Raw genomic sequence first — 22,335 nt, forward strand, 5'->3', positions numbered from 1 at the left:
TGAACACTTGAAATAGTTAAAATAAACTGTGAGTACCAAGAAGTAGCAGTGCTTTGGAGAGAGAATCTTATTATGACCTTGATCAGCTGAAATATAGTAACTTGTCATTGCAGAAAAAAAGTTGTATAGGTTGCTGCTACTGAATCTTAAAGCAAAGTCTTGAATGCTAGCAGCCAAGATGATGGGCCTAAGCTTATTTCAATAATACTTTGATAAATGTTTAAAACCGTCAAGTGCTACTTTGCACATCTAAGGGAAAGAACTGTTCCTCTAGTTTTCTTAGTATGATAGTTGTGTGTTACTGAAGAAGTTAAGTTTACATTTGTGCATGTTTTAATCTTTGTGCCTGAATCTTTTAATCTCGTGTGTGTGTGTGTGTGTGTGTGTGTGTGTGTGTGTGTGTGTGTGTGAGAGAGAGAGAGAGAGAGAGAGAGAGAGAGAGAGAGAGAGACGGTCCCTACCACCAACTCTTCAGCACTCCTGCTGAGGCTGCCAGGCCACGTGGGTGCCGTCTCGGCAGCGGTTGCTAGGAGACGGCGTCCAAGCGGCCTGCCAGCCTCAGCAGGAGTGGAGGCCGGGCAGGGCTGGCTCCTTTTTAGCCCCGGAGCCGGTTCCCCTGCTCTGGAAAGGATGGCCTGCCGCTTCACCCCTCATGCTGTGGGCGCCGCTGGGCGGCAGCGGCCGCGATGGGGACCCCCAGCCAGAGACTGCTCAGCCCCATCACGGCCGCTCCTCCCACCCAGAGGCCTTCTGACCCCGGAGCCGATTCGAAATGACAAGGTGCTCTGGTCGCCGCTGGCTGACAGCGGCCGTGATGGAGACCGCAGGCAGAGACTGCTCAGCCCCATTGCGGCCACTCCCGCCCATCGGCGCCCACAGCACCTCGTTGTTTCGAATCGGCTCCGGGGTCAGAGAAGGCCTCTGGGTGGGAGGAGCGGCCGCGATGGGTCTGAGCAGTCCCTGCCTGCGGTCTCCATCACGGCCGCTGTCGACCAGCGGCGACCAGAGCACCTCGTCGTTTCGACTCCGCTCGGGGTAAGAAGGCCTCTGGGTGGCAGGAGCTGGTTAGAGGCCGGCTCATTCATAGGCCCTCGCTGGGCAGTTGTCGTGCCGAGGGGTGAAGGCATGAGGGGTGAAGCGGACGCCCACCACTGCTGCTGGGGGGGCGGCCCTGCAGGGGCGGCGAATTGACAAAGGCGCGCACATCATGGTGGACGCAGCCCAGGAGGCTGACCTCGCTCGGCCACGCAGCTACGGCCTCCCCTCACCACCCTCACCTGTACTTCTGTGGGCAGCGGGAGCAGGTGGGCTGCTGCTCAGGCGGGGCCTGCATGGGCGCCGGCTCAAGTATTCCTCCTGTCTCTCCATGCGTGCCTGAGGGGGACGTTCAAAAGCCGGAGATCAACGTCTTCACACAAAGTATGGCTGGAGGCCGAAGACGGCCCCCTTTTGCCGGAGACTCCGGCAGAAAACCGGAGATCTGGCAACCCTAGTTCTGAGGGAAGTTTGGATTGGATTTGGCTGATATTTAAACAAGATATATATGAACAGAAACATAAAGAGTAACCATATATGAAACCATACGCTTGTGAAACATTCCTAAAGTAATCTTGTTATTTCCTGTTATTAGTAAATAAATACTTATTTGGTTTACCAAAGGCCTGATCCTTGGCTGGGGAATATACAGACCAGAAGGGAGGGCAAGGTAATTACCAAGACTGAACAGAAGCAGTATCTAATGGTGGCAGCGGTGAAGGGAGGAATTGTAACAAGTCAAGTATCCAAAGCAACCCAGAGTTGTATGCTTTGTATATAAAGATACAAGGGGGTTGGGAACAGCATAAGCACTCAGTCACAAAAGTAACCAGCTAGAGAGAGACTCAGGCAAAGTCTCTGGGAGTATTGGTTACAGGACGTGACTGGTGGTGTTGCCTAGCAGTGGGATCTAGTGAGATCTGTGCTAGAGCGAAGTGAGAAACCATATAAAGGACGGTCCGGACTGGTGGTGTCCCATTGAAAGGCAGTAGCCACAAGCAGGTGGGAACCTGACAGGGAGAACCAGGGAAGGGCGTCACACACACGTCTTCTTTTTGTGGACTTCCCATAGGGATCTGCTGCCCTGCGCTCCTTTTAGGAGGAAGCGTGGGATATAAATTTAACAAATAATGATAATCTGGTTGGCCAGGATGCTGGATGAGATAGGCCTGGACTAGATGGCATCTTGGTCTAATCCAGCAGGGCTCTTCCAGAGATAGTTCCATAAAGCTGACTGGCTATTTATCTCCCTCAGGCTAAGCTTTGGCCATGGCCAGTTATAAAGGTCATGCACTCTCATGCACAGAACTTCCATTCTTAATCTCCCTGGATAATTTAATAACTTTTTGGGGGGGAGGCTGTTAAAAGAAAAGTATGTGTACTTCAACGTATACACTGAAGTTCTTGCTTAGAGACAGCTCAGGTGTTCACAGCAACCATTTGTCTATCTTTTTTTAAAAACAACAACAACAACCCTTTCCTTGCATCTCTCTCTTTGTGTGTGTGTGTGTAAGAGCAGGCCCAGTGCCAGCAGATGGCCAGGTCAGGCACTGGCTGAAGGTCCAGAAAGGGCCCTCCTTAGGCTGTGAGGGTGGAGCACCCATTCTGCAATGCACTGGAATCAGGTCATGGGGTGAATTATACCCAGAACCCACCTGCCCCACCTGCCTCCCATACTGCTGCATCCGCGCTCTGTGCATGCACACCTACCATCACCCAAGATGGCGGTGGAGGCATCCCTAAGGGGTTGATGTCTCTGTTGTCATCTTGGGTGATGACAGGCATGTGCACACAGTGTGCTAGCACACTGACACAGCGACACGGGATGTGGGGCAGTGGGACTATTTAAGCCTGTGCTGCCTTCATCAGAAGGGGCTATTGGGGAGCATGATGAGCCAGGCCTGGGGCATTCTGGTGCCCAAGGGCCCAGTCATGCCTGGTACCAGCCCTTTGTAGGAGAGTAGAGAGAACTATGTTTTGTGTTCTCTTTGGTCTGCTCCAACGATTGGAGGAATAATTAAGACTCGGTTGCCATGGTTAGATCATGATATACTTCTTCAGGTCAACCTGTGGCTCTCTTGTTGCTGTGGGACTACAATTCCCATCATCTGTGATCATTGGTGATACTGACTGTGGCAGATAGGAGTTGGAGTCCATCAGTGTCTGGAGGAACACAGGTTAGCCACTCCTGTTCTAAAGTCATGGAATTCTGCTTTCGGATGCCACTGAGGACCATGGTACAATGAGACATATGAGGTATGCTATTGGATTTCCCAATGTTGTTTTAAAATGTAAAAAGGTGCAGTGTGATGGAAAACTGAATCAGGGCTAAGAAACTTGACCTCCCCCCCATGCCATTTTTCTGACCAGAACAACCACCACACGCAGCAAAGCAGCTGTGAGGCCCATGTTGTACTTTCCTGTTTTACCTAGTGGGGCTCATGCCAGCTTTGGTGTCAGGGAGGGAGTCAACCCTCTCTCTCAGTCCCATTGACCTAATCCAATTTTGGTGTTGTGTGCAGGAATTTTTAAGTTTTTAAAATCAGATTTCTCCTGTCATGTAGTTTGACCCTGATGAGATCAGCAGCTGCCATGATTTCCTGAGGTTAAACAATCACAATTTTTCAGTTAATGTGATGATAGGTTAGTGTGTAAGCTTATGGGTTAGCTTAAGTGTGGACCAACAACATGACCTTAGCTATCAGAGCAGGTTGCTCCAGGATATATTTTCTCACTACTTCATTAGAATATGACTCTGGCTTAGGGAAAGTCTAAGGAGGATGGAATGTAGATGTTTAGAGCACAAGAGACTTATTTTCAAGGACCATGCCATTGCAGAGTCAAAAATAAACCTTATTTCTTTGCATCCTTACATCTACAAAATAAAGTCCAGAAAATCGGTTCTGGAGTGTTGAATGGCTTGGTGAATCTAGGTTGATTTCATTCAGAGGCTGAAGCTTTTCATGCCTGCTATACTAAATTTGCTACTTATTTTTGGACAAAATATATTCTCTTTGGTTCAATTTAGAGGCTGATGGCTTGAATATAGTTCTTTTTATCTGAATAAGTTTTAATCACAGATGTGAAAGAGATAATTGGGCAGGGCCAGCCTTACCATTAGGCAGAATGAGGCAGCTGCCTCAGGTGGCGAGGGGTGGAGGGTGGTGGTAGCAGCAGCAACAGCAGCAGCCCCCTTCCAGTCATTCTTCCTAAGTCCCCTGGCTGTTACTTGTAAGCAGCAGCAGCAGCAGCAGCAGGGGCAGCAGCAACAGCAGTGCTTGGTTGTTGCTAGCCTGGACTGTCTGTTTTGCCTCCATCCACTGCATTATGGACAGCACCACTGGGACAAACCCCTGACTGAGCAAGCAGGTAGGGAGCCGGCTGTGCCAGGCCAGGAGAAGCCAGAAGCTCCAGCTGTCATTGGCCATAGGCATGCTCTGCTCTGCTCATGTGATTCATGGCGTCACCATCACTGCTGCATTGCAGCAGCATTTCCTTGAGTGGCCAGCAAGCAGGTATCAAACAGAGAGGTGAGTGAGTGGCAACAATGTGATAGGCTTGCCCAGTCTCCCCCCAAAGTTAGCCTGCTTCCCTTGGGTGCAGTGGCAGATGCTGTCCCATTACCAAGTCGAAGTAAGAGTTGACTTCCATGGTGCTTGGATTGGTCTCTGTACAGGGAATTGGGGGTGGCTGCCGTTTTGTCCTTCATCTGAGGCAGCACAAGGTCTTGGGCTGGCTCTGTAACTGGGCTACGCATATATTGACTCAGCTCAGACATAAAGATCTTGGGCCAATCAACTACTGTTTATCATTAGGAAAATGAGCCATGCACCTATACGCTCCCTCATTGTATGCTGGTTTCATATCCTGGTTTGTAAGCAACACTTTAATCAAAGTTTTCTGGTTCAGATGTTGTGGGCAGAGCTACCCAGAGAGTTTTGGGGGGCTGAAGCATATGTAATGTTGGGGTGGGGTGGGGTTACAAGTTCCCATGAACTTGTGTACAAAGCTGGAGGGTCATATGTGAGAATTCTTGCATGCACAGATGACATGTAAGAAATAGAAATCTCAAATGAAGCTCTCCCTTGCCCTTCCATGACAAGGGTGGATTGTCAGAGAAAAGTAAACAGCAAGTGAAGCATTTATTAAATTTAGGCAGGGCTTTTGTGTGTGTGTGTGTGACAGTATTCACCAGTATGGAGTAGTGACATCTCTTTTTTTGCCACCCCTGGCAACCATTTTATGTTGGCAGCCACTGTACTTTTAGCAAGTACTGGCACTTCATTTTTTTTACCCCCCCCCCAAAAAAGCACTGAATTTCGGCTACAATGAAGAATAAAGTTTGAAACATTAGTTTTGTTTAAGTGCGGGCAAGGGGAGTCACAGGTCTAAGCAAAGTATTTCTTTCTTGCCTTCATAGATGCAAAGTCATTAATGACATCATAATAATTTGTTTGCTCTGCAAGTGCATTCTCCACTAAGAGCATGATAACATGGTTCAACCTATCCTTCCAAATTACTGACTGAAAATAGTTCTTACTACTCTGTGTTCCCTGGATACAATAGCAACTGACAAGGCAATGAGCAAATGCATGTCTGAGCAAATACAGATTCTAGACCTTTCCCATAGATCTAGTTGAGAAGCCCAAGTACAGTGCTCTTTCCTGATTTTGTAAAACAGGCAAAGTTCATCTTGCAATTTCTGCTTGTTCACATCTTGTGGATATGTGGTGGACAAGGATTCTGCAAACTCTAATTTCTTCATCCTCTGCACCAACTGGTGGGTGAATAGGGTTGCCAGATGTCCGGTTTTTGCCTGGGGACTCCAGAGTTTTGGGGTCCTCTCCAGATCTCTGGGTGACTCACCTTAATTTCTGGACTCCCAGCTTTCATTTAAAAAAAAAAAGTTTCTAGGTGGTCTGGTTCATAAGATATACACCAAACGTCAGCCTCCACCCCTGCAATATCTGTTAAAGGAACTCATAGCTGGCTGCTCTAACCCCTTCCTTTCACGCTTGTAGCCAATAAGTGAAGTCAGGATTGAGATTTGTTGACCTCCAGGCAGTGCCTAGACCCCACTGCAAGGCCAGAAACTATTTTTTCCTACTTATCTGAAAATCTCATCACTTGAGTAAGTATATTGCTTTCAGTCTTTTTCTGTCTTGTGTGCAGGAGTCAAACAAGTTTAAATTTTTGTGGGCTGTTGAAGAGGGCAGTGTTTTCAAAATATGAACCTTTAATCCAATACTCACTTTTCTGGGAGTAAAGCTGCAATGCTAATCCCACATATCCGGAGTAAGCCCAACTGAATTTATTTATTTATTTATTTATTTTATTCGATTTATATACCGCCCACAGCCCGAAGGCTCTCAGGGCGGTGCACAACATAGGATAAAATACCATAAAATCACCAAAAACAGTAGAGCATAAATATTAAACAATAAACAACCTAATATACGTTAAAAGCTTAAAAGATAGATTAAAATGCCTGGGAGAATAAAAAGGTTTTCACCTGGCGCCGAAAAGATAAAAGTGTAGGCGCCAGGCGGACCTCATCGGGGAGACTGTTCCATAATTCGGGGGCAGCCACTGAAAAGGCCCTAGATCTTGTTATGACCCTCCGAGCTTCTCTGTGAGTCGGAACTCGGAGGAGGGCCTTAGATGTTGAACGTAGTGAACGGGTAGGTTCATATCGGGAGAGGCATTCCGCTAGGTATTGTGGTCCCACGCCGTGTAAGGCTTTATAAGTCAAAACTAGCACTTTGAATTTAGCCCGGAAACGGACAGGTAGCCAGTGCAAACGAGCCAGAACAGGTGTTATATGTGCAGACCGCCTAGTCGTCATCAGCAGACTAGCAGCTGCGTTTTGCAATAGCTGTAGTTTCCGAACGGTCTTCAAAGGCAGCCCCACATAGAGCGCATTGCAGTAATCCAATCTAGAGGTTACCAGAGCATGCACAACTGAGGCGAGGTCGTCGCTTTCCAGATAGGGACATAGCTGGGCTACCAACCGAAGGTGGTAGAATGCATTCCGTGCCACCGAGGCCACCTGCGCCTCAAGAGACAGGAATGGATCGAAAAGAACCCCCAAGCTACGAACCTGTTCCTTCAGGGGGAATGTAACCCCATCTAGAACAGGTTGAACATCCACCATCTGGTCAGAGAAGGCACTCACCAACAGTGTCTCAGTCTTGTCAGGATTGAGCCTCAGTTTATTAGCTCTCATCCAGTCCATTATCGCAGTCAGGCAACGGTTCAGCACATTAACAGCCTCACCTGAAGAAGATGGAAAGGAGAAATATTTAATAGGATTTACATGGTTAAGATTGTGCTGTAATGGGACTTTTGAGTGAACATAGCAAAAAATTGTGTTTGTGCTGTAAGTATTTCTCTCCCCCTCCAATCCTATTTTTAAAAGCAATTAGGCAGGGCTTACTTAGGTATCACAACTTTTATTATGTAAGAAACTAATAATGGTTTTATTTTTTATTTTTTAAAAAGTTCTGCAATGGCCAACTGGTTTGACAATAAACTATTATATGGGGTGCCATTTTTACATCTCCATGTGTGTATATGGAGTCTTTTCAACAACCCTGTGAGGTAGGGTTGGCGATTGGAAACCAAGGCAGCTCACAATAAGAAATAAATCCCTTTCAAATCCAATAACCATAAAAACAAGTATAAACAGTTGCAAAACAGCTTAACGTGGCATGATTCTGAATTTTGGGTTGGGTGAATGAAGTTCCTTATCACCTGAGCTTGCAGTCATGCGCATGCTTCCCTGTTTGAGTAAGCCCCTCTGAATACATTGGGACTTGCTTCTGAATAAACAAATATAGGATTGCACTATAAATATCTTTACAGATTGTGTAAATAATAAATATCATTGACCGTCATACTTATATAAATATTTCTTTATATTATGTTCCAATAAGTATCTGATTTCACACAATGGTTGTATATTATTATTTCCTCTACATTTTAAGTATGCCCTTCTTCCTTGGGATGGTCATGGTTCCCCTCTGTTGTTTTCATCCTGAGGGGCAGATAGGCTGAGAGATGGTGAGTAGCCCATGGTCACCCAGTAAACTTTATAGCTCATTTCCATTTTAAAAATTAATTAAAACCATTTACATGCAGGCAAAGTTTGTTAATTAGATTCACACAATATATTTAAAGCACATTCAATTTGCATTTAAAGCGCATGGCTTCCCTCAAAGAATCCTGGGAAGTGTAGTTTCCCCCTCACAGTTATAGTTTATTTGATTTATTTATTATTTGATGTATTTCTTGCCCTTCCTCCCACCAGGAGCCCAGGATGGCAAACAAAAGCACTAAAAACACTTTAAAACATCATAAAAACAGAGTTTAAAATACATTAAAACAAAACATCTTTAAAAACATTTTTTTAAAAAGCTTTCCAAACATCTTTTTTTTTTAAAAAAAAGGTTAAAAACTTTTTAAAAAAGGTTTAAAAACATATTAAAAAGCAATTCCAACACAGACACAGTTCCCACCACCCTTAACAAACGGCAGTTCCCATGATTCTGTGGTGGGATTCATGTGCTTCAAATGTGTGTTGAATGTGCATTAAATGAATGACATGGATCTGCCCTAGGTATGATGTGCATTCTTCAGTAATGAATTGAAAAGAACAATTTTAAAAGATACTTTTTTAAACAGAGGAAGGGCTATAGCTCAGTGGTAGGACATATGCTTTGCATGCAAAGATCCAAAATCCAATCTCTGGAAAAGACTATTGCCTGGAATCCTGGAGAGCCAATGCTAGTCCATGTCATCAGTACAGAGCTAGATGGTACCAAATGGCCCAAGGCAGATTCCTTTGTTTCTAAAAGTGGAAAGAGACGGCCACAGTGACTCCAAAATTTATTTATATATTTTATTTACAACATTTATATACCACTTTATTGTAAAAAATCTCAAAGCGGTTTACAGAAGGAATTAAAACAAAATTATTAGCAAAAACAGTTAAAGACAGGTATTTTAAAACATTCAAAATAATAAAACCAACAATGAGTTAACAACAGATAAAATACACAATAGCTTCTACATGCCTGGGTAGGATTCTAAACAAAAATGTTTTTAGCAGGTGCTGAAAAGAGTACAATGAAAGTGTCTGCCTAATGTCAATAGGCAGGGAGTTCCAAAACGTAGGTGCTGCCACACTAAAGGACTGATTTCTTACAAGAGCTGAACAAGTGCTATGTGGCATCTGTAACACGGAAAACACACCTTGAACTTGGCCTGGTAGCAAATCAGCATCCAATGCAGATTTCAAAGCAGAGGTATTATGTGCTCATAGGGTCATTGTGCTGCAGCATTCTGCATTAACTGCAGTCTCTGGGTCAGGTTGTACTGCCTGAGGATTTCTGTGACCTCAGCTGACTGGTTGCCAGGATTTTTTTAGTTTTGGTTTTTGGTTAAGAATCCTGACTGGTTGTGGGATGCTGAGTTTTCTGCCTTACTGATAGGAATCTTGTTGTGGTTGGTATGGTATTGCATTTAGGAAATCATCACCGTCTTTTGTTTTTCTTTTTCTATTTGCATTTCTTTTACCTTTAACCTCACTCCCTTACATCCATAGAAGCAACAACAATAGTCCCATGTGCTCAGCTCAACCCCCTTAAACCCACTGATGATGCACCTTGTTGGTTGCATGACAGTTTGTTTCTTGCCCAATAGTGGTAAAAGAGAATTCACATACTGGACAATGTGGCTGCAATTGTTGTTGTTCCCAAGCTTCTGCCTGTGAAAGTAGACAAAACCATGTGTGTTTTCTCTCTGTCAGTTATTATTAACTGGGGTTGGCTGTCAAAATGAGTTTATAGCAGCCCACAGGGTAGAAAGAAAAGGGTAGAGAATTTTCTTACTCTTACTCATTTCTCAGACCTCTTTCTGAAGTGAAGGGTTAAATTTGTAAAGAAGTTTGGAGCAGCCATATTAAAAGGCAAAGGCAGGGCATTCCAGGCAGGGGGTTGCCAACCCTGCTTTCATATCAATATCTTTGCTGAGAATTCCTAGTCAAGCTTAACCAACAGAACAATCCAAACTATATCTACTCAGAAGTAAGTCCTATTGAGTTCTATGGGACTTAGTTCCTTAGAAAGTGTGTTTAGAATTGCAGCCTTCAGGGGCATCCATCTTTACTCCTGAGTGATCCCATCTAACATCTCCACAACACTCGGCTCCTTTCTTCCAACAATGGACTTCTTGTGACTAGGGATAGGTGAGAATTTCAATTTAGATAGCATTTCAAGCAGAATTTATCAAATTCTCAATTTCTGAAACAATATGAGAACCAAAACACAGCCATCCTTTCAAAGTCTCATTTATTAGAATTTTGGGATGCAGTTCACCAGCTAAATAACATTTACAAAAATGCATATATTAGGGGAAAGTGTGCATAAAAACGAACACATGAGTGAAAATAACATGCAAAAGGGCATGAAATGATGAGAAATGGCTTGCAAAAATGTTTATTTGGAAAAATTCACACTACAATAGTGGAGAATTTTCCTGAGGATTTTTTTTTAAAAAATTGCAGATTGCTGTAGAAATGTAGAGAACTAAATTTAACACTGGAAAAATGAAAAACTGAAAGAACCAAAACAGACAGATGTTTCCATCCCTACTGGTGACTGGCCTGGCCTGGCCTGAGGGCACTTAAACCCTTCTTGCCAGAACCAAGTAGGCTAGATTAAATGTTCCCTCCCCAGTGTTAAATGTTCCCTCCATCTTTGAGCTGAGATTTCTATTTTAATTTCCAATCAGAGAAATGTTTTTGTTTGAATTGTATGCTTCAAGCAACTGTGGTTGATGCTTAATGGGTCATGCTTAATCACATCACTTGGGCCTGCCCCATGACATCACTGGGGCCCATCTCCCTGACATCACTGGGGCCCACCCCTGAAATCTCAGGGTTTGGGATGCTTCTGACCTGGCAACTCTATGTGTGAAGGATGGATGAAAATAAGTTTGAGAGTTTCCCCATGGTCTTAGCTAGAATTTGAAGATCTGAGAGGAGCATATTCATGGCTGTGATTAATGCTGCAGCCCTGTATTCACAGCATCTTCAGAAGAATAGAATGTGTGTTCTGTATTGTCTGGGTCATCATGGAAACACTTCCTTCTCTAGATCCTTCTGTGCATCCTCTTGAATTCAGAGGTGATTTCCTTTTACCACCTATATGAATTGAGCCAGTATCTGCTTCTCCTTTTTACCCTGAGATTTTTTCTCCTTTGTCTCTTTTCGTTTTGTTGCCCCAGGCTGATAGATGTGCTTCATTTTTTTCTTATATGGGAGAAAGGGAATAGCAATTGGTTTGTACAGCTCTCCTAAGTACCTCCTCCAAATTTCAAATTGCATCTGGCAGAGCAGCACTCTCCTACCAGTTTCTTGGGGCTCACAGGGACTGCATTCAGACATGGGGTTTATTGTGTTAGTTTTACTTACAATAGTAGTGCTTCTGTCCCAGTTTCTCACATTTCTTTCACACTGTTGCACCATGGAACTGTCGTTTTTGACCAATATACCACCATGTCGCGCTAAATTTCATTCACACCAGTGAGTGTGGTGTGACCAAAGAATGAATGTCATTGGACATGTCATTACTCCCCCACCCTTCATGCAAATATGCACTTCTGTTCCCACATGATTCCCCCCTGAAAGCAGCGGGAAATAACTACATGCAGGTGAACTGCCCCAAATTTTGTCACTTTACTCCTGCAATTTTATTGGTTAATGGGGTGACAAAACTGGTCTTTTTCTGGAAGCAATTAACACAAAAATGAGCGCAAAACTTCCACTATATTCCAATAGATTTCCAGAAGTGATTTTTACATTGTGTGAAAGATCAAATAAAATGCAGAAATTATCAGGTAAGAAAACGTTAGGAAAACAGAATAAACTGCTGTCTGAATACAGCCTGAGTGTCTCACAGGCCTTCTCCACTAGGCCAGACTTTTCCATGTATGGCTTGGCTTTGCACCTCTCCTAGGCCTTTCCCAGTGGTAATTGTCACAGAATTGTACAACAAGCCCCTATAACCAAGGCTATTTGTACTGGGCCATTCATGCTCTTGCGTCGGACCAATCTTATCTCTACTGCTGCCCAGACATAAAGAGTTTACCTCACCAACTGGTTTTGAGGCAGACTACCCTGTAGTGAGGAGGAGCCTGCTTCCAGCTTCTCAAGGACATATTTTAAGTTTGACCAAAGAATTAAAAGTAATTCAGAATGTATGCACACCAATGCTATAATCATCTATGCCACTTATTAGCATGATTCTGCTTCACACACAATTATGCTTTGTGGGGGCCTGTGGCAAACCGCCCCAGTTGCCCCCACACCCTCTAGGCAGCCCAGTGGGGTGTGTGATGGGCGTGTAGACCGCAAGGTGTTTTGCCTGCCTGGTGCGAAGGTTGCGGATATCGCCCGTCGTTTAGATAGTTTGGTAGACAGTGCTGGGAAGGAGTCAGTGGTCGTGGTGCACGTTGGCACCAACGACATGGGGAAATGCAGCCCTGAGGTCCTGGAAGCAAAATTTAGGTTGCTAGGTAGGATGCTGAAAGCCAGGACCTCCAAGGTGGGTTTCTCTGAAATGCTACTGGTTCCACGCGCAGGACCAGCCAGACAGGCCCAGCTTCGCAGTCTCAATGCGTGGATGAGACGATGGTGTCGGGTGGAAGGGTTTGGATTTGTTAGGCACTGGGGAACATTTTGGGACAAGCCGGGCCTGTACAAAAGGGACGGGCTCCACTTGAACTTAATACTGGGAACGATCTATCGTCCCCCTGATCAAAATGCTCAGGGAGACCTGGAGATGAAATATGAAATTGAGGAAGCATCCAAACTAGGAAATGTGGTAGTAATGGGTGACTTCAACTACCCGGACATAGACTGGCTGCATATGTGTTCCAGTCATGACAAAGAAGCAAAGTTTCTAGATATTCTAAATGACTATTCCCTAGATCAGTTGGTCATGGAACCGACCAGAGGGACGGCAACCCTGGACTTAATCCTCAGTGGGGACCGGGACCTGGTGCGAGATGTAAGTGTTGTTGAACCGATTGGGAGCAGTGACCACAGTGCTATTAAATTAAACATACATGTAACTGGCCAATTGCCAAGAAAATCCAACACGGTCACATTTGACTTCAAAAGAGGAAACTTCACAAAAATGAGGGGATTGGTAAAAAGAAAGCTGAAAAACAAAGTCCAGAGGGTCACATCACTCGAAAATGCTTGGAAGTTGTTTAAAAACACTATATTAGAAGCTCAACTGGAGTGCATACCGCAGATCAGAAAAGGTACCTCCAGGGCCAAGAAGATGCCAGCATGGTTAACAAGCAAAGTCAGGGAAGCTCTTAGAGGCAAAAAGTCTTCCTTCAGAAAATGGAAGTCTTGTCCGAATGAAGAAAATAAAAAAGAACACAAACTCTGGCAAAAGAAATGCAAGAAGACAATAAGGGATGCTAAAAAAGAATTTGAGGAGCACATTGGTAAGAACATAAAAACCAACAACAAAAAATTCTATAAATACATTCAAAGCAGGAGACCATCTAGGGAGACGATTGGACCCTTGGATGATAAGGGAGTCAAACGTGTACTAAAGAACAATAAGGAGATTGCAGAGAAGCTAAATGAATTCTTTGCATCTGTCTTCACAGTGGAAGATATAGGGCAGATCCCTGAACCTGAACTAACATTTGCAGGAAGGGATTCTGAGGAACTAAGACAAATAGTGGTAACGAGAGAGGAAGTTCTAAGCTTAATGGACAATATAAAAACTGACAAATCACCGGGCCCGGATGGCATCCACCCGAGAGTTCTCAAAGAACTCAAAGGTGAAATTGCTGATCTGCTAACTAAAATATGTAACTTGTCCCTCGGGTCCTCCTCCGTGCCTGAGGACTGGAAAGTGGCAAATGTAACGCCAATCTTCAAAAAGGGATCCAGAGGGGATCCCGGAAATTACAGGCCAGTTAGCTTAACTTCTGTCCCTGGAAAACTGGTAGAAAGTATTATTAAAGCTAGATTAACCAAGCACATAGAAGAACAAGCCTTGCTGAAGCAGAGCCAGCATGGCTTCTGCAAGGGAAAGTCCTGTCTCAGTAACCTATTAGAATTCTTTGAGAGTGTCAACAAGCATATAGATAGAGGTGATCCAGTGGACATAGTGTACTTAGACTTTCAAAAAGCATTTGACCAGGTACCTCACCAAAGGCTTCTGAGGAAGCTCAGCAGTCATGGAATAAGAGGAGAGGTCCTCTTGTGGATAAGGAATTGGTTAAGAAGCAGAAAGCAGAGAGTAGGAATCAACAGACAGTTCTCCCAATGGAGGGCTGTAGAAAGTGGAGTCCCTCAAGGATCGGTATTGGGACCTGTACTTTTCAACTTGTTTATTAATGACCTAGAATTAGGAGTGAGCAGTGAAGTGGCCAAGTTTGCTGACGACACTAAATTGTTCAGGATTGTTAAAACAAAAAGGGATTGCGAAGAGCTCCAAAAAGACCTCTCCAAACTGAGTGAATGGGCAGAAAAATGGCAAATGCAATTCAATATAAACAAGTGTAAAATTATGCATATTGGAGCAAAAAATCTGAATTTCACATATACGCTCATGGGGTCTGAACTGGCGGTGACCGACCAGGAGAGAGACCTCGGGGTTGTAGTGGACAGCACAATGAAAATGTCGACCCAGTGTGCGGCAGCTGTGAAAAAGGCAAATTCCATGCTAGCGATAATTAGGAAAGGTATTGAAAATAAAACAGCCGATATCATAATGCTGTTGTATAAATCTATGGTGCGGCCGCATTTGGAATACTGTGTACAGTTCTGGTCGCCTCATCTCAAAAAGGATATTATAGAGTTGGAAAAGGTTCAGAAGAGGGCAACCAGAATGATCAAGGGGATGGAGCGACTCCCTTACGAGGAAAGGTTGCAGCATTTGGGGCTTTTTAGTTTAGAGAAAAGGTGGGTCAGAGGAGACATGATAGAAGTGTATAAAATTATGCATGGCATTGAGAAAGTGGATAGAGAAAAGTTCTTCTCCCTCTCTCATAATACTAGAACTCGTGGACATTCAAAGAAGCTGAATGTTGGAAGATTCAGGACAGACAAAAGGAAGTACTTCTTTACTCAGCGTATAGTTAAACTATGGAATTTGCTCCCACAAGATGCAGTAATGGCCACCAGCTTGGATGGCTTTAAAAGAAGATTAGACAAATTCATGGAGGACAGGGCTATCAATGGCTACTAGCCGTGATGGCTGTGCTCTGCCACCCTAGTCAGAGGCAGCATGCTTCTGAAAACCAGTTGCCAGAAGCCTCAGGAGGGGAGAGTGTTTTTGCACTCGGGTCCTGCTTGCGGGCTTCCCCCAGGCACCTGGTTGGCCACTGTGAGAACAGGATGCTGGACTAGATGGGCCACTGGCCTGATCCAGCAGGCTCTTCTTATGTTCTTATGTTCTTATGAATTTGTGTTTCAGCAAATGAAGATATAAACACCAAAGATAAGCACACAGAGGGGTGAGGAGACAATGCATGGGCTTACAGCTTCTTCTTCAGCCAATAAACTATGCTTCATCAGCCTTTGTTAATTACATCTGATTCTGAACTGACCCAACAACTTCTAGACATGTTTATTCAGTCTACATTTTTAAGCGAATCAAACAAATGTGTATCTCTGAGACTAATTCACTAATTGGCAAAAAAATCATGTGGTTTAAGAATGTACCTGTAGCCCACAGCTATTTCTATCAAACTTTAAAAAACAGGGAAATTGGGCAGCTATAGTGAATGCACCAGAGGAGCAAGAGACCTGATCTCCTCTCTGAGATATTGGAGTGCCCTACAAATTTGTCAAAATGCAAACACAATTTGGGTTGGTTGTTCACAGTCCAATCCACTTGCTGTGTAGCTTGGAAGAATTTGGTAACATGTGCCTCTATATGTACAATACATACTGTATAGAAATAGAAGAGGACAACAAAAAGGGAAGAACAAGAGCCCTATTCCAAAAGATTAGAGAAATGAAATGGAAATTTAAACCACGAGTAGGGATGTTGAATTATCAACAGGGAAACACACTGACTGACCGAGATGAAATAAAAGGAAGACAGAAGCAATACACTGAAGAACTCTATAAAAAAGATGCAAGGATGACAGATTCATTCATGGAGGAACCATATGATGAAGAACCAGAAATTTTAGAATGCGAGGTAAAAACTGCTCTTAAAATACTTGGAAGAAACAAATCACCAGGAACAGATGGCATACCAATAGAGCTGCCACAAGCTACTGAGACTGAATCTGTCCAAATTTTGACAAAAAGTTGTCAAGAAATATGGAAAACTAAACAATGGCCCACAGACTGGACGTATTCAATATATATCCCAATTCCAAAGGAAGGGGATCCCAGGGAATGCAGTAATAATTGAACTATTGCCTTAATATCCCATGCAAGTAAAGTACTGTAATGCTCAAGATTCTGCAACAAAGTCTCTTACCATATATGGAGCGAGAAACGTCAGACGTCCATCCTCTATTTAGAAAGGGAAGAGGCACTAGAGATCATATTGCAAACATATGTTGGATAATGGAATGGAGCAAGAATTTCAGAAGAAAATCACCCTGTGCTTTATTGATTACAGCAAAGCCTTTGACTGTGTAGATCATGAGAAACTATGGAATGCTTTACAAGACATGGGGGTGCCACAGCATCTGATTGTCCTGATGCACAACCTATACTCTGCAAAAGAGGCTACTGTATGGACAGAATATGGAGACAATACTGAAGAAATCAGAAGAAGGCTAGGACTGGGGAGGGCAGCTATGAGAGAACTAGAAAAGGTCCTCAAATGCAAAGATGTATCACTGAACACTAAAGTCAGGATCATTCAGTCCATGGTATTTCCAATCTCTATGTATGGATATGAAGACAGTGAAAAAAGCGGATAAGAGAAAAATCAGCTCATTTGAAATGTGCTGGAGGAGAGCTTTGCGGATACCATGGACTGCGAAAAAGACAAATAATTGGGTGTTAGAACAAATTAAACCAGAAGTATCACTAGAAGCTAAATGATGAAACTGAGGTTATCATACTTTGGAAACATAATGAGAAGACATGATTCATTAGAAAAGACAATAATGCTGGGAAAAACCAAAGGGAGTAGAAATAGAGGAAGGCCAAACAAGAGATAGATTGATTCCATAAAGGAAGCCACAGACCTGAACTTACAAGATCTGAACAGGGTAGTTCATGACAGATGCTCTTGGAGGTCACTGATTTATAGGGTCGCCATAAGTCGTAATCGAATTGAAAGCACATAACTGCACTTCCTTTGAGTAAGCCCCATTGTATTAAGTGAGACTTACTTCTGAGTAGACAATTTTTGAATTACAGTGCGAGCCCTCAGAATCTCTCCCTCTTCTCTCTCTTCAGTAACTTTTTGATTACTGCTTCCTTCTGCCCTTCTCTCAAAAAAGCAGTTTTCACTTGTCTGAGCCCACAAGAGGCTTTAATTCCATTTAAATTGTAAAACAAACTCTTTTTTTTAAAAGTCAAAAATTTAAACAGTTCACTCCTAGCTCTAGTCTGCTGACAAGTCTCTCTCACATTTTTAGGAACCCCACTTACCTGGGAGTAAGCCCCACTGAACTCAGTGTGATTTACTTCTGACTAGACATTTTGCCTCCTTCCTTCCCTCCCTCAAGCTCACTGCTAGCACACAGAAGCTCCGCTCCACTTACCTGGGAGTAAGCCCCTCTGAACTCAGTGGGATTTACTTCTGACTGGACATTTTGTGTCCTTCCTTCCCTCAAACTCGCTGCTAGCACACAGAAGATCCGCTCCACTTACCTGGGAGTAAGCCACACTGAACTCAGTGGGATTTACTTCTGAGTAGACATTTTTAAAATTCAAGTGTGAATCCTCCAAACCTCTCTCCTCTCCCCCATTTTTTCTCTGTCCTTTCCTCAAACTCACTCATTGCCAGCACGCAGAAGCACTGCACTCAATGGGACTTACTTCTGAGTAGATGTTTAAAAAATTGCAGTGAGCCCTTCAAAGATCCCCCCCCGGTTTTTGCCTCTTTCCTTCCCTCAAGCTCATTCGTTGCTTCAGGCTGGTCTCCTTTCCCTCTTTCTTGCCCTTGCCTCCATTTCAACCTTATTCCCCTTTCCTCTTTGTAAGTCTATACCACTTTTGGAGACTTGCCCTTTCCCATTGCCTTATATGGGTATGTGCACTACTAATCAGTTCATATGTGGGGCTGAATTGCAGTCAAATACTTATTGTGTTTCAGGAAGTGTGAAAGTTAAACTCACCTGCCCACAGGAGCTGGTATATTCCCTTTAGTGTGTGAAAGGTTTTGTGCTTCACAATCATAAAGAGATGCACATGATGCAGGTGGGGGGAGAGAGCAGGGGTGGGGGCGGGGGGAGAGAGCGGTGTGAGCAATTGAGTGAGTGGGGAAGGCAGGTGGGGGAGAGAGCAGGGGTGGGGAATAACACACACACACACCATCGTCACTCACCTCCACAGCTCTTCTCTCTCTCTCTGTCCGCTCCACGACCCGTCTGGCTCTCCACCCTCCTCCCTCGTGCCTCTTAACACAGAGCACGTGCTGCACAGAAGCCTAGTGTAAGGCACATGTCGGAGGGAAAGGAAAGAACTCCTGGTTTCAACTGCGCTTGCGTGACGTTATCATCCACTGTAATGCATTTTTTAAATAAATTAATTAAAAATAACCCATGCCATTTTTTTTTACTTTAAACCTACTGAAGATTAAGCTCTGTGTTTGGGGCAAGCTCAGGGATTTGATTAGAGATACTTTACAGTCATCTCTGATGTTTAATGAATTTCAACAGATTATGAGAACTTCTGAAGAAAAAAGTCCAAATTGCTTCTTGTTTTCTTTCTCCCGTTTTTCACTTTAACTTATGAATTCTCCATGGGGGGGGGTTGTGTATCACCAAGAAAAGAGCAAAAGATTCTGAATCCAACAGTATAAGACTTGTAAGTTTTTGTTTTGAATTGGAACTATACAAAGCACGAGAAAGGTGTGTGTGTGGCTATTTTCATTTAACATGGTAGAACGTGAAAAATCCCTACTGGCTATAGTATACAGCCACTCTCGTGGCTGTATAATACATGGAGAGGAACACAATTTACCTTTGGATTTTGTACTTCTTCAAACCTTGCAATGCACTTTTCAGCTTAAAAACATACTAAAATGTGTAAAAAGGTTTTGCATATTTTAGGATAAAATACTTTTTAGAAATGTGAATGGTGAAATAAATAAATCAGTATTTAAGTACATATTTTGTGATAAAATTTGTATTTAAATATGCATTTTCATACAGATTAATGTGGAAATGGCACAGAATGGATTTCTGAATGACTGTGTGTGAAACTGATGTGGTCCTGAAACAGAATGATCAGGCTGTCCCTGCTAGTGGTCTTATATCCAGTGGTGGCTGGTGGTTCCATGTCAGTGGAGCAAAGGAATCCACTCCAGATATTAGTATGAACTTTCAAAGAGTTGTCCAAGGTGGACTTTGGACACCTCCTTGAAAGTTCAGAATAAAACCCGGAGCAGATTCCACTGCCCCATTGACACAAAGCCCCCAGCCACCAGTGCTTACATCACAATCTTTAGCATATTGCATGACTTTTTAAAGAAGAATTCCTCCTATCATTTCCCCCAACATAATGGTCTTACAGGTGAGAACTTTATGCATAGTGTCATGAGAACAGGCCTGTGCTTGCTTAGATCACGAGCTAGCACAAGTCCTGCAAGTATGAAAAGCCAGATTGGACAAACACATTGGCCCAAATGGGTCATGATTCCAAAGTCCCTTTCACCCTTCCTTTGTATGATTCAATTCACAGAAAGGTGATAGGGAAAAATCATATAGGGGTGTGTATGTGGAAATGACTTAGAAGTAGTAGCAGTTGATGATCATGACAATGGCAACATTGTCTATAGAACTGTTTGTAGGCCTTTTTCTTTTCTTATGCTTTTAAATTGTTTTTTTAAGTATTTTTAAATTTGTATATTTATTTTTAATGTTTTTAATTGTTGTAAACTGCCCAGAGAGCTTCACCTATAGAACAGTATACAAATGTAATAAATAAATAAATAATATAACAATAATGCACACAATGGCTTGTAATTAGTATACTCACATAAGCAAGAGTGAGGTGTTATCAACAATCCAGCAATGAATCAGTGAGCAGCGTAGTGAGCATTATGCCGCTGCAATTCCAGAATTTCTTGTACTTAGCAGAAAGCCCAACTTATTCAGATTGTTTTTAAGTACCTGACAATATACTATAAATTTTTAGAAAGACTTTGCCAATGAATCCTGAATTTGTATTCATTTTCTTTAATTTGTTTATATAGAAAGCATTTCATAATCTGCTTAATACTGCTCATAGCTCATCAAAGCAGGAGGGGTTGTATGATGTATGTATATTAGCTTCAGAAGCACATCTGTGAGCTCAGATTGGATGAAAGGTTATAAACACAATGAATGTTGCTAGGTAACTGTGTCTTTTAGTCAATGTAGTTGTGAAAATGAGGGGCTTTTTTGCACAAAGATAGCCTGTTTGAATAGTACAATGAACAGTTACTTTATTTTCATCTTCAGATATATAATTTTAAAACAACAAAGCTTTTTTATCTTTGGGGGGAAATGGCATACTTTATTCTATTTAACATATTTGCCTTTCAAATGTTCACATTTCAAATAAGAAAATACCATTGTCTATCTATTTTTACAATTGGTGGAAAAATGAACTATCCATTGTGGCCTTACATGTTGAAAGCAAGGAATCATTAGCTCTAATATTATATAAAAACTGAGAAAGGTATCAAAACACACTGATTTCAAGTACACCACAACCCTTCGTGTTTCTTATAAAGATGGGTAGATCCAATGATTGGTTGGGCACAAGAAACAAAACAGACCACTGTTACTAGGTTTGGATCTTTACTGCTTATGTGACTTAAGCATGTGATGACATCCTCTCTCTCTTTCTCCAAATCTCTTCTGAAACCCACCTTTTACATGAAACCTCAGGCTTAACCTGTCCATTGCCTTCACTGGCTGAAAGGGCTGCAACTCAGTGGCAGAGCTTCTGCTTTCTGTACAGAAAATTCCAGGTTCAATACCTGGCATCTTCAGTTAGGTTTGGAAGAGATCCCTATCTTGAAATCCTGGAGAGCTGTTGCCAGTCAGTGTAGACAATACTGGGTTAGATGGACCAATGTCTGACTTAGGCTGTAGACACATCAGCCGCTTCAAGAGCAGTGAGAATGAGGGTTTTTGGGCTGCATTTTGAAGTGTCCTTGTCAGGATCCTCCTGCTGCCACCACCTGTCAGGTCCCTCCAGTCAGGATACTGGTTTTTATTTGTTCTCTCATCTGCTCTAGCACAGATCTTGCAAGATCCCACTGCTAGGCAGCACCACCAGCCACTCACTACTTCACAATATTGCTTTGAGACTTTGCCTTAGTCTCCTTCTGGCTTATTGTTACTTTGTGTCTGGGTGCACTTGCAGGCCACAACCCCCCTGTATCTTTGTGCCAATAAAGCATACAGCCCTGGGTTGCCCTGGATACTTGATGATACACTATCTCTTCAACCGCTGCCACCATTTGATACTGTTTCTCCACCTTGGTAAATACTCTGCCTACCCTCTGGTCTGTGAAAACCCCAGCCAAAGATCAGGCCTTTGGTAAACCAAGAAAGTATTTATTTATAAACACCAGAAAATAACAAGATTACTTAAGGTATATTTAACAAGTGTATGGTTTCATATCTTGTGTTACTCTTTATGTTTCTTTTTAGTCATATGTAATCTGCCTCAATACCAGCCTAATACATACCAGCCTAATACAATCCAACCCACAACAACCAACCCACAACAACCACAAACTACCGACCTCCTCTCAACTGTCATCCTCTCATTTATACCTTCAGCCACTCAAACACTCAGCCAATCATCATACAGTATTCTCCAGCATTCTAGCCCATGTACTCCCCCTCTCACTCGCCTACTTACCTTCATTTACTCTAATAAACCCGCACTTACCATACTTACAGTAATATCTATATACAGGGACATCACAGTCCTCAGCTGAACACACTTCCCTTCTCTACTGCTGACTTCAGAACTTTCAGGATCACCCACAGCAAAGTGTTGGGCCAATCACTGTCTCTGCCTGAGCCTTCAGTAAAGTGTCTCCATGGCCACACCTGGAGAGGCAA

The sequence above is a fragment of the Rhineura floridana genome, chromosome 2, assembly GCF_030035675.1.
Source record: "Rhineura floridana isolate rRhiFlo1 chromosome 2, rRhiFlo1.hap2, whole genome shotgun sequence".
Classification (NCBI taxonomy): Eukaryota; Metazoa; Chordata; class Lepidosauria; order Squamata; family Rhineuridae; genus Rhineura; species Rhineura floridana.